This window comes from Sylvia atricapilla, chromosome 6 (assembly GCF_009819655.1).
Source record: "Sylvia atricapilla isolate bSylAtr1 chromosome 6, bSylAtr1.pri, whole genome shotgun sequence".
Taxonomy (NCBI): Eukaryota; Metazoa; Chordata; class Aves; order Passeriformes; family Sylviidae; genus Sylvia; species Sylvia atricapilla.
This window is the reverse complement of record NC_089145.1, coordinates 26,154,544-26,172,455: the sequence shown is the minus strand read 5'-3', so window position 1 is coordinate 26,172,455 and position 17,912 is coordinate 26,154,544. Positions and strand designations below refer to the sequence as shown.

At 39.3% G+C, this 17,912-nt stretch overlaps 1 pseudogene; it reads left to right on the top strand.

The window, feature by feature from the left end:
* The window catches only part of LOC136362588 (cytosolic phospholipase A2 epsilon-like), a 33,208-nt pseudogene that overhangs the window by 974 nt on the left and 14,322 nt on the right, over window positions 1-17,912 (top strand).

The following is a 17,912-nucleotide window of genomic DNA, read 5'->3' as shown; positions in this document are numbered from 1 at the left end:
AACCACTGTAACAGCATCAAGAGTAAAAGTGGAAGGTTTTTAGAGATGGGGGTGGGGGGTGACAGGAGACACCCAGAACCTAAAACCAGACAGATGACATTAAAGCATGCCCTTCTCTTTTGGAGTTAGACAAAAAAACCAGACCAAGGTCAGCTTATTGTAATTCAAGAGTGGCAGGAGAATTTGTAACTTCTCATCTGGATCAATTCCTAACTAGAAAAAGAAGAGGAGTAACATAACTATCTTAAGCAATTTGGTGGAGTCATTTTGCTAGCAGAGAATGGGAGAGGTACTAGGTAATGCTTTCAGTGAAGCAAGAGCTAAAGTTTCAGGTACTAAAACCTGCAAGAATTAATAATTGTTTTGAGTCAGGTCTGTTATTTGCCTTTCCTACACTTGACATTTCAGCTAATGATCCTTCTGCAAATAGAAATCTGGTTTGAGTGGGGAAGTTTTGTTAATGTCTCTTCCAAAGCTGTTTTCTGGCATCTGCTTTTTTTTCATGTTGTGCTGCATTGTGCTGATGGTGCCTCACTCACCAAACAGTCCCACAAAAAATTATTTATTCTGTCAATGACAGATACACATAGTGGAATAGTCCCTCAATTTTTTTCCATTTTTTAAACTCTATGTAGATATGATTTTAATTTCCAGAGTAATGCAAGCAGTTCATCTTCCAATTTTGCTGCATGGCTTTGAAAATTGCAACAAGACTTCATGGGAGAGATGTTTTATGAAGCATAAACAATTTAACATTAATGCAGGTAATAAACTTTGTCATTTTTCTGCAGAGTGATGAATGCCCCTGCTGTTCATTCTTTGTGAAAATCATAAGAATGAAAAATCTGAGAAAGGCAGATCTGTGTAAGTATCACAGTCTTTCTTTGCACTTTTTATTACTTCAGTTTTGAAAGCTGAGAACATGTTACATGCTACTGGCACTGTAACTGGTATCTGTGTCCGAAGTGACATCATGGTTTCAAATACTGATCTATATTTCAGTTTGGACTATGCTTTGAATACAGTTTGATATAAACAATACCTTTTGGTTTATAACACGTTACTATTATTACTGTTATTATATTATTATTATTATATGGAAATAGCAAATGTCCACTGTGGTGTACTGTAAGTATTTTAAATGCTAACATGTTCAGAGCCAGTTTTGATGAAAAAATTAATTAAGGCGTTAATTCTCAGTTGCAGTTTTTTAATTTCTTTTTGCTTTAAAGAAAAAGGAGGAGCATTATATATTTTGTCAAACATTCTTTTTCTGTCAAGATTTCACTGAAATGTATTCAAAGTAGACTTTTCAGGATAAACAAGTACCATTAAAATATTTCTGAGGACTTGGAACGGGTGAAAGTGGAAGTGAAGAGAGAAAAATCTCAGAAGCTACTCAGATAGGAAAAAGCTCAATAGCTCAAATGTCTGACTCAGAAAGAAAGAACAAAAGGAGCAAAATGGAAGTGATTATGAACCTTTATATATCTAATAAGACCAAGTGAACACAGCAAGTATATTTACCTCCATGGAGATTCCTATAAAAGTCTTGCTTTTCTGCCATTGTGTCTAGCACAGGGATATTGCCTTCTCTTGAAAACAGCACACATCTTCAGAGAAAGGTGAAAAGATGTTTCAATTCCCTCTCTGTTATTTCTATCTCAGCTAAACTGTTTTCTGGCATGTTACCAGCCCAAAGTAATTTCTAAGTTGCCCTGACAGGCAATAGCATGAAGACAACCACCTGCAGAGCCGATAACCAAATGTGTGCCTCTGGCCTTAAAATCATGGATGTTTCTCTCTTTCTCAGCATTTTATTATGGTTAGAAATTATGATCTTTACGTTCTCAAGGAAAATAAAACTTCCAGAATTCTGTAGCTATTTATCTTAGCTGTTTATCTTTCATTAGTCTCTATCCTGCATCTTCATTTTGAGCAGCTGATGGATTACCTGACTTCAGGGTTGAAGCTGTAACACCAGAGATATGCTTCCAAAGCCAGATGTGGAAGAAGGTCTTTGCTAGAAAGAGACAGAATAAGCAGTGCTTTGTGACAGGGTCTTAGAGGAGCTGGTTCATCCATTCCCCATTCCAGTTGCCTTTCTTTATTGTGTGCAAGAGAGCACCGCATTTTATTTTCCCTTTGAGAATCAGGATCAAGTTACCAGTGTCAAGCAGAGAGTCAGTGAGTTCTTATCTCCCCTGTGCATGTACACTCTCTCAGGGTAAATAATTTTTGTAGTGGAGCCATGCCACCTGGTGTGATACACGGCACAAGAAATAAGGCTGTGTTAAAAATCATTACATTGAATGAGAAAACCAGCGAGAGTGTAGTACAATTCTTTATGTGGCTCACATTAATTTGTTTTGATAACTATTTCTGTACAATTTAAAGTTGTTAAGAGAGACAGAGATGAGGACAGAGTGTTGAAAGATGGCACAGAAAAAATTCTAGCTGCAAAGAGCCATTGGTGCTCTGCTGGAGTCAGAATCTGGTTCCAGAAGATGGCCTGTCAAGCATGAGTACACTTGGCTTTCCTTCAGCTGTGGCATTGCACACCTAATGGCCTCTCTTTGTGCAGAGGGACTGTTTTCCACAGTGCCCATGTCCTCACATGGACACATAATATAGGACTTGCACATGTCATATAACATAGAACATATTTTTTTTTTTTATTATGGGTTTTATTATGGTTTTTTTTATTGCCAGCTGTGGCAATCACCTATAATCAGGCTATTGACCTCTTCCCTGTGTATCAGACAAAAGGCTGTGTTTGTACATGGTGTAAGTGTAATAACAAGAATTAGGCTACTAATATGTGTTTAAGCCTGTTAGGAGTAAGGGTTACTCATGAACCAGAAGGAATTGCTCCCTAATTATGAAGGTTATCAGGTAACTATAAGTAGTACATATCATGAAGACATAGCTGTTGCAACTTCTAGGCATGTTTGAGTTTGGCTAAGTTTTCCTAGTGAAAAGTTAAAAGAATAGTGATACCAGACCAGTCCAAAGTCTCATTTGGATTGAGAGAATGTCCCCGGAACTGGCTTATAATAAATACTTTGGAGTACAACAAACACTGAACCATGTTTTTCCCTGCCCCACTCTCCCAAGAGATGTGTGGCTTAGAGATCTGGCTTCTGAGTCAACAGTAGTGTTTGCATTTAATTGTCATACCCCAAATTATTGGCTTTTGGAGGCCATTAAGGGATCTTATTTTGATACCTGTCATCTCATTTTGCTCTGGACAGGAGCCCAGATAACTCTTTTTCATTGCCGCAAGAAAACACCATTCCCAGCTTCAGGATGTTATTCTTTAGGGAGGTCTATATGGTTATATTGCTACCTAAATAGTTACAGACATTTCTTTTTTTTCTCTTTGCCTTGCATGGGCAGCAGAAATGCCTGCATGAGAAAAGCTGGTTCTTTTCAGGCTGGTGTGAAAAGGCTGTTTTCACATACTAGATGTGTCAGCTCTTACACCAAGACAACTGCCCCCTTGTATTTTATTTCAAGAATTGCAGAATGCTACACATTATATGGCTGCCTCTATCTCTGGCTTAAAAACGGAGACAGCTTTGTGGCTGTCACAAATCTTCATAAATACACTCAATGTTTCTGCAAAATCTGCCTGGAGGATGCAATTTTTTGCAGCTGTCCAACAGGGCTTACTTGTGGCACCAGCAAAATGGGTAGTCACTGACAGCATCAGGAGCAAAAGTCACAAGCTAAGGTGCCTGGACCCTACATGTTCTTGTTTTCCAAGTTTCTCCACCTGACAAATCACTGGAAGAGGGCATAGTTTTTATGTTCATGTCTCAGAATTATTTCATAGAAGGCAACTTGATGACGGGCTCTACATTTCTACCAATTTTACCATGACAGTTACTTTCTGGAGAAACATGTCTGCTAGCCAAGTACCACTGCATTTCATCCCATGTGCTGCTTATAACAAGAGCTGGATGGGTGTTGTGTAGAGTCCCCAGGGCAGATCTTGTTTTCAGTGTGGCTGCCCATACCTGCCTTGTTGTGCGCAGTCCCATTGGAGCACACCCTGCACTCACTGATCCCAGAGGCTGCCACTGCAGTCACAGTAGGCCATGGGCTGGCACAGCTGGCAAATCTGGTTTTGCATGGCCCTTTTCTCAGTGGTTGGGTTCTCTGATCTTTCAGGAGATAAAGTATCTTCTGCACTGCAAATTGACATCCATGGAAGAGAAACCTGTTTGCTCCGTGGGCTACAAGCAAAATATAAAATGAACATTTTCTACATACATGTATTTAACAAAAATACTCCAATCAGAAGACAAAAAAATGTCTTTAGAATTGGTGACATGTCCTAATTGGAATTTAGAAAAGTCCAAGGCTACAAAAGGTTTTTTCTGGAATAGTCAACAGCTTCTTTTTTTCTGTCAGTTTTTTTTTAATAAGAAAAGATAATCTCAATCAGAATTCTCATTAGATAAAGCTTTAGGCTTCTCTTTAGCTGTAGTACTAAATCTGGGCCTCATTAAATCTGAGCATGTTGCTATGTAATTTCATAGCAAGCTCACAACACTACACTGCCTATTGATTGTAAAAGTTGGAAGGTAGTAGTATCAATGTTTTTCCTTATATCACCTAAACCCTGTGTAACACCGCCAAAATAACAAACCCCCTTTCAATGCCATGTTCTCCAAAGGAAACTATTGTGTATGGAAAGTACTGATTGAAGATATGCTCACAACATGCTGTGTATATTTCCTTTTATTTTACCTCTGACTGTAGCACAGGTGTGAGAGGGTAGCATCAATCTTTGTGCAAAGAAGGCAGTCAGGCAACATGGGCAGTACCAACAGGCAGCTGCCTGGACTGGCCAGCACTAATGGCACATTCACTGTAGGGTGAGATTGCTTCCTGTGGTCACTGCTGTTTGCAATGGTTTAAGAGTAATCTTGAGACATGGTCCTTCTAAAAAGAGCATTAGTGTCTTTTCAGGCACCTCATTTAGGTTCCTGAATCACTGCCTCCTCAGACAGGCTGCTTCTGCATTAATGGAGAGAAAGCCTAAAAACCCAAGACAAATGCTTGGCAAGAAGAATCTGCACAAGGACAGAAAAGTTATGTGGATAACTGCCAGGTTGCAGCAAATCCTGTAAACAGAGATTTCCTAACTGGTTAAGAAACAAACAAGTATAAAAGCAGCCAGTAATCACAAGAAGATACTCCCACCAGTAATCACAAGAAGATCCTCCCTGTGATGTCATATCCTGGAGCAGGACTTTCTTACTGTACTTCTAAACTGATTAGATTAAGTTCAATAACTAATTGCATAACTTCTGAGGTACCTGTTGAAATGGAGGCCTGGTCTTGACTGATGTTTATAATAAAGTCATAACCACAGTTAATAATAGGAATAAAAAATGAACGGATAATCTCAGTGAATATTATGTGAATCAGTTTCATAGCTGCATTTCTTAACAACCTCTGTTCTTTCTAGTCACTCTTCTTTTTGGTTTCATCCACTCATGCAAACAAAGTCTGCTCATGCTCTTCCTCAGTTCATTCTTACTAAACACACCTAGTCAACCTAGTTTCCCTCAGGTTACCTGATTTGTATTCTCTAATCTAGAAGATTAATCCCTTTTTTTTCCTTTCTTCAAGTCTTTGATGGCCATGGTGGAGTATAGTGTATATTGTATTATATGCAATTTTACTGTATTGAAATAATAGTAAATAGTGTGGAGACAAAAAGCCTCCTCTGTGCCTTGATAGCAGCATAAGCTGCCGCTAAAAAGGACAATGCTGTTTATAATCAAGGAGATCCTTACTTGCTCTGCACATCTCCTTACAGCTGTGGAAGTAATTGCATCACTTCTGCTAGATATCAGTGGTTGTATGTAGGTGTACACGCATCTTCTTGCAGCCATGCTGGCTTCTGTGTGCAAGAACAGAAAGCTGTTCTGTTGGTCAAAGGTACTGTGTGTGATGCTCCTCCATGGCTTTCTTTAGATTCTTCGTGTAGCCTTAAAGAAGAATTTCTCAAAACCATAGTTCCTAATTTCCAAAACCAGGGCTTCAGTAAGGACACCAGGAGACTCACAGAGGCATTAGGAAGTAGAACTGATTACTGGCTGAGAGACTGGTGAAAGTAAAGGATCTTAGCTAAATGGTAGAGTCATCTCTGTCTCAAAAGGAAAGATGAGATCAGCCACTGTGCTGTGCTCTAATACTTTACCAGTGCAGGTGGCATTGCAGCTCTTGTCTTTCCTTGAACAGGTATAAATTTCAAGGACTGTTGTGATGGTATTTTGTGTTCCTAGTAGACTTCATTACTCTCTTGTTTAGTGGGGACTTCTAATTAAAAAGTGATTGAAACATCACATTGAAGCTTTCCAACTATTTTATAATATTTAAAACATCAAAACCTGTTTTAAAACAGGTTTGAAAAGGGTGGAGGCAATGGAAATGAAAAGGGAGAAGTTTGGGTGGAGAAGAGAGGGTGGAATGAGTAGGTGATGATGACAATGGCAGCAATGTAGAAACACATAGTGCTTTGGGAGGAGATATGTCCATGTGGTCATCCACGACCCTTCAGTCTTCCTCTGCCATTTGGCTTGCAGAGTTAAAAGACAGACTCTGCTTAGGAAGTACCTTTCTACTTTGTACTCAGAAAACAGATAATTATGAAGAAGCATCTTTGATTTCCAAATAGGATTTCTGTTTACACATTTCCTTGGGCTGAGCTGAGTATTGCCTTCTCACCATTTAAGAAAATGAGCTGAGCATTGCCTTTTCCCATGCTTATAGTTTCCCACATCTTCTTTGAAACTATTGTCCTTGGAATTTTTGATTATCCTTGATAAAGACCATATTTTACTCTATATCCTGCTTACTGTTGCACAGTTGTGTCAGGTTTAGGACCGAAGTATACTTAGCTTGATAATAAACATTAACCAGAAATTGAATATCAATAGAACTGTGTTGACAGTACTGTTAATTGCTATTTGAACATTCAAAGAATTATCAAATAAACAGATATTGGTAATTTAATTGTTCAATTATTGATAATTCATAAAGAATGGAAGATTGATTTAAAAGGTTTACTCATTTCAGGAATTGCTTCAAGATTTTTTGAGGTATCTGTTTGATGGGCTGTCATGGTTTAGGAATGGTACTTCCCAATTTAATGCTCCCAATAAGACTGTCCCCACAAAGTGCAACTTGCCTCTCCAACTGGGCAGGCTGGAGAGGAGAACTGGAATCAAAAAAAGGTAAAGATTATGGGTTGAGATAAGAACAATTTACTGGAAACAGCAATGAGATAAGAAAGAAAGCAGCAACAGCAACAATATTGATGAAGAGACTCCTTTCGCCTCTCTCCCAGCAATAACCTCTGGGTCCTGGTCATGCCCCACCTTGGCTATGGCAAAAATTACCCCTGGTTTGGCTGGAACCAGGACACAGGGAAAGGTACAACTTCTCATGTTTGATATTTTGTTATGAAAAATATATTTAAATACGTATTTGTTTATTGAATCCAAATAGATTTTACCCACCTTAGTACCTGTCCTGGTTGTTCTGGTTCCATCAAGAGCAGCAGTATCTGCAGTTCATCCAGGTATGCATTACACAGTGTGACTGATACCTGTCATTAGTGATTCATTCTTTATCTGCCCTCTGGGCAGAGGCACGTTTGGTTTTATGCATCTGTCTCTCTTAGTGTCCTTACCAATGGATGCAGATGAACGCTGCTGAGGTCATTGGTGCAACAAAGACACAATGTAATGAGGCGTGTGGTAAGTCTTGGTCACTGTGGAGGTTTTGAACACCTGATGCAGTGCCAGGGAAAGCCTTGCCCACAGGCAAGATTCTCAGAGCTTGAGGTCCTTTATCAGTGATGGTCTCTGGAGCTTTGGGCAACCTTTTTGCTCAATGGAGGACACTCATTACCTTGTAGATGAGGACTGAGAACCCAGATGTGATTTGCTATTATGTGGGAGGCCAATGCAAAGTAGAGAGGCTAGATTTGACATGGCTGTGATAGTTTGCACTGCTGAGAAGATACGTGAGAATGTCCCCATGGGACTATGGCTTCTCTCTTGGGCACTTTCTGTGACTGTACCCCCAGCAGGAGACTATAAAGTTGTGCTGCCAGTGAAGGTTAAAAGTAAGATTTACTCCCAAATTTTGGTGGTATTGTTTGCATTGTATTATGCTGTTAAATTGACAATAGTTCTGAATATTTTCCTGACAAAGATGCTCATCTTTTCTTACTTGTTCAAGATCAATCTTGACCAAGAATGCCTTGTCAGAGGCATTTTGGAGTCAAAATAATTATGCTTAAGGAACAAAAAGTTTTAGCTAAACTTCTAAAACAATTTTGTTTCTATTCCCTTACTGAGTGAACAACATTCCTGTGAACACTTCCTGAAGAAAGAAAATTTTTAATTTTGATTTGGTGGTTCAACTCTTACTGGTATTGATATTGTTCCCACTCCTGTTTTCATTGAAATCCAAGGTATCTATGTGTACTGCTTGCAGACTGTTTCCAAACCTGCTTTTATGATGTTTTCGTCTGATAATGGTTTCTTTAGATGTTCTAACTACCCTCTGTGTCTGCATCAGTAGTGTTGATGTCTAACCAAGACTTAGTTTTGACAAGTTTATTTTTAAAAGGAAATGAAAGAACCTTCTTAAAAATCTTAGTTAGTGATAGAGCTGCGGTTGCACCACATTATCACCCCAAGATGGTCTAAGGTGGAACAAAGAAAATCTGACTGCTTGATAATACCTCTTTTTCAAAAATATACAGCATTTTGGGTCTTACTGGCTGATTATCTGAGGGTGGGAACAGAGAAATAGTAACAATGCTTTTAAAAAGTCAAAAAAGGGTATGCCTATGGAAATGTCTGATTTGTAGTTTAACTGTGCACAGGTTTCTCTGCATTACATTGTGTTGCTTTTTGTGTTGTTTCATTTTGATAATTGTATTGTGATAGCACATGGAGGCTCTATTTATGGATTTAGGCCTTGTTCCTTAGACACTGTACTTGTTTAGGATGAAAAGGTGGCAACTCTTCCAAGGAATTTACAGTCTTATTTCATGTGTGTCAAAGAAGGAGGTTTGGAGTTGTTTCGGAGACAGCACCCAGCTATCTGGCAATTGATCTCTTGGGCTGGTGTACTATATAAAGCTGTCCTATCAGTTCTTTCCCTGAGATTCAACCCTGGTAGGGAAATGGCTTAGTTGTTTCCCATGGGTCATAACTGAGGTGATATAAATATCCTGTTTTCTGCCTTCCAGCATAAACACAGACATTATTTGTGGCAGCATTTCCATGACACATTATAGGTTCACCTGGGCTGGTTGTCATCTCTTGAAGCAGGATGAAATTTAGCTTGTCTGTCACTGTTTCATACATGTCTGGGTACTAGTACAGTCTGAAATGAGTGACCTGAAAAATTTATAAAATCTGTCTTGCTAAAGCTAATCCTCTAAGAGCTGGAGCAGTCTTCTAATTTTTGCCTCTGTTCACACAGAGACACAAATCAATATCCTCTTTGTATCAATCATTTGGACATAACAGAACTGATTATTTGACAATCTTTTAGTTATTGTTTTATTAGCAAACTCAAGTCTTTCAGCTCTCTCTCATATGCCAGACTGCCTAAGTGAATCCTCTTCAATTTGGGTATGTTTAACAGCTGGTAAGTGTTAAAGCATTTTATGGTGGAGAGAGGAAAAGAATGGAAGAGAATGCAACATGGAAGACACTGAGTGAGCATCCACATGTTCCTCTCCAGGGCTAGAAGTGTATGAAAAAGGATCTCAGTGCTAAATCTCATCACCTGCACTTACGTTTAATATTGTGTATTTGGGATCTGGTCCAAAATGTAATTACATTTGTGTTGTATTTGTCAGTTGTCAGACACATCCTGCAACATTTCAGTTCTGGGGTATAATTTGTTATTCTTCATGCAGTGTCCTGCCTTTAATTGCTTGTTTCCAGAGTCAAATATCTTTGTCTCTATCTACATTCTTGTCTTAGGCTATGTTGAGACTAAGACCTCACTGGGTGCTAACCTAGTTAAGTGTTAAATATGGATCATCAGATTGTGGGACTCTGATTTTGCTCTTTTTAAGGGTGAGCCACCTTGCTAAAGACTAGACTAACCTCTCAGGCAGGTTGTGTTCAGTGAGGATGAAGAACTGAACAGCTCTATCTAGATACAAGAGTGTAAGTTTAGTGCTTCTTTGATACTCTAAAAATAATGAATGCCTTTCTTCTAAACCAGGAGCCATAGCTCATATAAAGAGATATTCCAGAGCATAAATTAACAAATTCTCTAAAACACACATACATCATTAGAGCATAACTTGCAGATACAGTTGCTGAAGAAACAGCCTGCTCCTCTGGCACCATCTGAGGAAGTAACTATGCAAAGTTAGTATGATCTTTTTCAAATGTTAAAAATCAATGAAAGTGGTTTTGAAAACAGTGTGGGGGAGACAGCTAAAGAAATAATTTCATTAGTGATAAATTGTTATCAACAGGTATATTGCACATATTCTGCATTCTGAAATTGCAAATGCAGATGTGTCTAATTTTTGTATGTAATATTAGGATATTTTTAAACATTATTGCAATGTTAAAGTAATTTCTTATGTAATATGGGCAGTAAGGGAGGAACAATCAAGAGCGTGCTGAAAAACTGGAAGATGTTTCATGTTCAGACAGTATCAGAAGACTTGAAAGACAAATCATATCCCTGATTGCACAAACTGCTTTAAGCAACACCTATTCATTGCAGCATGGTTTGCCCCACAAGTTTAAAAAAAATGTGGAAGGAGAACCAAGAGACTGGTGGAGAAAGAATGATATAATTACCGATCAAACTTCCTTTGAGAGAGCTTCCTTTTATAATCCAAGCAGATTACAAAGGTGTTGAGGACAATTATCACTGTGTTATTGGTAGAAAAATGCAGATGGAGAAGCAAGATAAATCTAAATGAAACCAACTGCCCACAGTGACTTAGCAGTCTGTGACAAAGCTGAGACTGGAACTAATGTGTCATGGGACGTTTTCCATCAGGTTACCCAATTGGTCACGCTTCCTCTCAGGATGTATCCCACAGTACCAAACTGCCTGTTATTATGCCCAAATCTGAGCTATACTGTGAACACACAACAAGTTCTTAGAGCTGGAGACATTAGAGACAGCTGTAGTTGCCCAGCAGATGAAAGAAATGTCAGTTCCTTAGTAAGGACAGCAGATTTGCTTAAAATGGGAGGGCTGGAAAGGGTGGATGACAGTGTAGAGAGACTGAGCCTCATCACTCTTCACACTATTGTCAGTTTGCTACCACAGGTTCACGAAGCATCAACTCTTATGCTCTTAGGAGCAAATGCCCTGCATTGCTCCCTGCTAAAAATCAATTATCTCCTTAGTAGCATCAGAGAGATTCGTAACCACCACCAAATACTCCACATATATCAGACTGACACACAAAGGGAAAGTTAGTTGCACAGATATATATACATGTACCCAGTTCGCCTGTCACCTGAAAACTGGCAACTTACAGGAGACAATTCATCCACACCATGTGGCAGTGCCCAGCACACAGAGCAACCTGGTCCAGTGGGAGGTCCCCCTGCCCACAGCAGAGGGGTTGGAACTAGATGATCTTTAAAATTCCTTCCAACACAGGCTATTGTATGATTCTGTGATAGCTGTGCCAACCCAGACAGGTCTGGAGGCAAAACAAACGCAAAACAACTGCTGTATATTAAGATTTAATACATTAAGATTTAATTAAGATTTTCAACTCACTGTGCAACCTTCAAAGCTGACATTACCAGCTTTTTCAGAAATTAGAATTTTCTTCTGTATAAGGGCCCAGAGTTTAAATCACAGTAAGATAAAAGTGCACTGCTATTTTTGCGTAATGTTTTTAATGGTGAAGGGATGTGATCACATGTTGGGTGAGACAATCACCTCATTACATAGACTAGATTACAGATTTGTGAGGGCAACACACCGGATGGGGAAGGTGGTTTAAAAAGTATTTTACTCTTTAAAAAAGTCCTCTTAAAATGCATAGGAATTTTTCTTCTCCATCACAGAAATCGCTTGATTTGCAACCAACAGGGGAGTACCAATAATGGTCTTGTTAAGTCAAACTAGCTCCATGTGCTCTATTCTTACAAATTGTCTCTATTGCAGTAGTTTCTTTGCATCTCCATTCATGACCTGAGCACCCACTTTCAGGAGGTAACAAATAGTAGGGAATGGTTTTGAATAAAGAGCTGTTGGAAAACTTATCGAAACACCTCCTATTTGCAATTTGCTGTATACATTCAGTGCTATAGGCTAAAGCTTTAAGATATTTGTAGTAATCTGTTGGTTACAACATATCTTTTCAAATGCAGTTAGCCAAACCGATTGCTACATAAGCCTGTCCTTGCCCACTGCTTCTCCAGAGACTGTTCGGACCAAAACCATTAAGAACTGCAAAGATCCAGTGTGGAATGAAACATTTTGCTTCAGGATCCAGAGCCAAGTAAAGGTAAGGTGCAGAGTGCATTTGTTTTTGTTTTGGGGCACAGATGTCATTGTGTGATCAATATGTAGGGCAAAATAAAAATAGAAATAAATATGTGTGAAGGACTACAAGGATAGGAGTAAGGGGATTTGGAATAGAATGTAGCAGCAAAATTAAAGTTAATTTTCTGATATATATAAAAATAACCAAGATATTTCATAACCATTCCTATAATGTTCTATCACTTTTCACTTCTTCTTTTCCTTTTTAAATCACTGCTTTTCATGAATAAATGTGAAAATTTCTGAGTAAATTGAATAGTGTCAAAGATATGTATGAGCTAAGTAGGGAAAGTATCAAAGCGCTGTATTTTCACTGTTCCTTTGTAATGACCATAAATAAATAAATAGAAAGTCACAAAGCAACAGTTTTAGTTTGCAAAAGAGAACTTGATGAACTTTTATCATGATGATAAATGTTAAAGCTTAAGAAGATTTGCAAGTCCCACTCTCTTCTCCCTTCAAAAGACAGCATCAACATCAGGGTCTAGGACTCCACAAAGATCAGTGGTAAGCTAAGTAAACCACCTTACTTCACACTAGGGACAATCAATCTCTGCTTTACAGCTTGCACTGTTCATTTCCTAGTGCTGGTGCCAGATCAGGACTCTCTAAAGTGGCAAATCAGCAGGCAAGTTCCCTGGCTCTTTCAAGAATTGGTAAACTCCTCAAGAAGAGAATGTGGAACACCTCAATGTGTTCCTGCACCACAAGGTCTCCAGTGAAGAATCCCTCTTGACCTTCACTGCAGAAGTTGCCCACGATATATGTTTTCAGGCTTTCTTCCACAGTTAGGTGGTGCTGGTCCTGTTTGGTACAGCTTTCAACTTTCACATGTCTGCCCATCTGTGGCCTACAGCCAGTTTGCTTTTCCTGCAAACCTAAAAAAAAATTCGACTTCTTTCAAAATTCCAGTGAGGCACAATTCCATGAAACCTGCAGGCTTATCAGAGAGGTGAAAGGCAAGGGACAAACATTGCAGCATGGGAACAAACACCCACTGATCTGCAACTCCTGCACATGAGCACCTGCTCTTCCTGAAAGGTTTTTCAAAACTGCAATACCAGACAGAACAGCTAAAAAAAATATCTTGGCCACAGAAGCTGCTTGAACTAATTCTTTGGGAGTACTGTTTGGGAAGACCTTACATTTACTTTCAGTAAGTTTGCAGCAGGAGACAAGACATGTGGCATTAGCTGGGGTAATTTTCAGTGTGTGGCAACAGCAGGATGGTGGTGATGGCTGTATCCTGGGGATTTGGGACAACCAAAGATCAGCAGTTAAGGCTCTTGCAGGTTTCTCTGTATATACTGCAATTCCTGTGCTCCCTTTATTTTCTCCTTTCCTGCCTTGTGTTTTGCTGAGGTATTCATCTTCCCAAATTATGGTAGCCAGAGCTCAGTCAAACCATATAATACACTGTCACTGTGGAAGAAAAGACCTTTTTTGGGCATGTTTGTGATGGTTCTTACCAGGAACAGCAGTGTTGACTGACAGGTATCTGTTTGGATGGATGTCTGACAAACAGTTGGTTAGAAAAGGCTTCCCAGGCTTGTTCTGTGGGCACAACTCCCACAGCTCCAGGAGGGTGACCCATCCAAGGGCTGGTTGCACACAGCTCTGCCAAGGGCTGTTTGCTTATTGCCTGGCTCCCAGTGCCCTCATATTCTCTGTCAGGAGAGACAGAAACAGTGAGCTGCCTGGACAACCCTGGCTGCTTCCCACACAGCATCCTAGGGGTGCAGCCAGAGATCTCCCTTGGACAGCCAGCACCCTGTGCATGCCTCTCCTGGCTAGCTGGGAATATCTGGGACTGCAATTCAGCTGGTCACTCAGAAAATAAATCAGTCATTTAAGCCAGATAAGGAAATTTTATTGTAGTATCACAGCTAGGAAAACAGATCTGCTTTTTAGTTCAAGCCTGCCTTCTGCTTACTGCAGACTACCTTTTAAGCATATGACTTCCATCACCTTCTATAATCCTTCACAGGCTATTTGTGGCTGGCCTGTAAATCAAGGTGCTGTGGCTGCTTGTCTCTGCCTCTTGATAAGTTTCAATTAGCAAGTGTCATGGACAGGGCTGACCACAGTGTGCTACTTTCACATAGGTGGTCTTAAAGGTCAGCAGCATTTCTCTCTTCTGACAATAAATTGCAAACTTAAGGTTATTTGCCATCTCTCCCTTGCTGGTTTCTTGCAGAATGATAGATGTCAAAATTGAATACTTGGGTTCTGGAGTGGCTTCCTTTCAGTGTATTTGTCTAGTCAATCACGTATCACATTAGGTATTTTTCTGAGATACATTATGAACTTCTAAGACAACAAAGTTCACGTGCTCACCATCTTTTATCCATGTGCTTTTGTGTGAGACCATGAGCCTACCTGTGTGTCTTTAATAAACATTAAGCCTCTTAGCAAGTTTCAATTAATCTGATGCATAAGTAAGAATCTGAGATAAGCGCTCCCTGTGATTTGCATGAAAATGAGCTGTTGAATATATTGAGGGAGGCCTGAATAATTGCCCCACTGAGAAAACAGCAGGTAAGGTTCACTTGCTCAGCACTCTGGGAGGCATCTCTGAGCCAGCCCATGTCCAGCTACCAATCAGACACAGGAGGGGTTGTTACCCTCTCCTCTCCATCCAAACAGGTGACAGAGGAGGGAGAGGAAGAGATTTATACAGTAGGATTTGTGCAATTTAACAAAAACATATCACTTTCTTTAGATTCCATTGTAATTATCTGCATGTGATCTGTTTAATAATTTACAGAATAAAATTATGCAGCCATAAAGTAATTATATGGTACATCCCTGATGTATTTTAATTGCTGCTTATATCCAAGGATTTTTATTCTACCTATGGCAACAAAATCCTGACCACTTCCTACAATTCAGGGAAAAGTGGTGACCTCAAACCAAATTGAAGGCCAAATATCTTTTTCAATATTCAGTGATTCTACTAGCTTTTGTCATCTAAATTACTCTGCAGGACAAACTGCAACAAATTAAAAAACAAATTACTCAGCAACAAACCCAACCCCATGTTAGGTTCAGAATATTTTCCTTCATCTCTGTGTGGATGTAAATGTTGTGCATGCTCTCTCACTTCTCCCCATTCTTTCTCTATTTTCCTTAATATGCTGAGCACATCATCTTCTGTAAGGTCTCAAAACAGGATCTTAATTCTGTACCTCTGTCCACAGAACATTCTTGAGATGAAAGTCTATGATGAAAATGCAGTCACTAAAGATGACCTCCTCTTCACTGTTCTCTTTGATGTTGCTAAAGTCCAGCTTGGAGAAACTGTTCACTTGACATTTCACCTAAATAGAAAGGTGAGTCATAAAACTGCCTTGGTCACAGGAAGAAAATATGCATTTTTGATACTACCTCCTAAGTAAGTTCTTTTAAAGCAATCATAGGTAGGAGAGTTTGTTTCCTCTTGGTATGCGCTTCATATATCTTGGGAAGAACCTTCCAAAACTTAATCAACAAAGTAGACAAGGGCATGATCCTGAAGGCTTTTGCTAGCTCATCAAACCTCATAGTAGGTGGTTTTTTCTGACACCAGTTTCCTTTTTTCCCTCTTTCTCGGCTCTGTTTGTCAAATAGGTTTTGTGGGAAATAGAAAATTTCATCACCATTGCACAAAGTTTCTTTGTTAAAATTTCTTTTCCTGGCACAAGCACTTGATAGTTTGGGCATAATCTGGGGCAGATGTTGCAGTATTCACTTAAAAACTGATTCCTTGCCTCATAATTCTTTTGAATATATCAAAAAACAATCTAAAGAGTCATACTGAGGCACTAAAACCAGTTGATGGCAAATTGCTCAAACTATTTCATTGTTTTAGTGTGCCTGAACACTTACATGAATACTTCAACACGGGATGTGGGTATTCAATTTAGGTACTCTATAGATTTGCCATTTCAGTGACTTTTCTTATAGAGTACATATGGGTATTCAGCTCCACAGTGATTTCAGCAGCAGTCTGCCTTAATTTGTCTGGGCACTGGTCAATGTGTTGTCTATTTCATAGGAGTCCTTTTGACCAGAAGAATTGAGAATGCTCTCTTCTACACAGCAGTATCCCTCTTCAGATAACATTACACAGTAAAACCCCAATCTTTTACACAGTTTTAAGCCAACAGTTGCTGCTGCAGATCTGCTTGCCATTTTACTCTGCCTCACCACCAAACGACAGAGCAGTTTGGCCTGATGGTTAACAAAGGAGGGAGAACACTTTCAAAATCACTCTAACTCAAATGCTTTCACTCCTTGCATTATACTTTGGAGTAGGAAGGAAATTTGATTTGATTGAAGGACTCTTTCAGGAACCAGAATAATAATTGATAACAATAGCTTATAAGAAAGAAAATCAATTTAGATGCTTATAATAAATTAATTTTTTACAGACGCAGGAGATGCTAGAGGTTGAGTTTACATCGGAGAGCATGTGAGTAACACCCACATGGAACCATAGACATGCCCCTTTGCAAGCAGTCACACACATGCTAGCATTTAGTATAATATAGTTTGAAATGCCCAGCATGACTGCAATGGCTGGTATCAATGTAGTTAATTGCATATTGGCTAAAATTCTGTCTCCCTTATCTACCAAGAATCATCCTGATTATTAGTTTATCCTGTTACTTGCTGGAAGAGGGAGGATAATGACAACTACGTTCATCATACTTATTAAAATTTTGTTTACCACTATCATTAAAAAAAAATCTAAACATATTTCAGATATCTCCTAAAATTAAAAATCAGTGACATGTCTATGCTGGACAAGACAAACTTCAAGGAAAGTATTATTCCTTGGTGTTCATTTAAGGATATTTTTAGGTGATGCTACTTTTGACAGCATTTTTTTTCCTCTTTCAGTCCAGTCCCTCCTGAGAAGCTTGTGACCAATGGTGTATTAGTGGTAATTTTAAACTCTTGCTCTTCTATCTTTGCTTTATGATAGTGATGAGAGTGGTGAATCTGGCAGGCGCCCCAACACCTCACTGCAGGCAAGGCTGAAGGCAAGGGAGATGGGGGTCAGACACAAGTTGCCATCCTGTTGTGCTGCTTCCTGTGGGTGGATATATTAGGAAAGAATGTGCACAATTTTTTGGGGTATCCAGAGGCCTGTTCACCACCACAGGTTGATATCAAGCCTATTGACAAAGCCCGAAAGCTGTCTTTCACTGACTGTTCCTTTGGGGAACTTCTTTTGCGACTCCCTCATGGCCATCCTGTTTTCCCTGCTTCCACAGGGTGATATGGACGTTGCTTTCTCAGCTGGCCTTAATTCATTACTGAAAGGAGGTAGCACT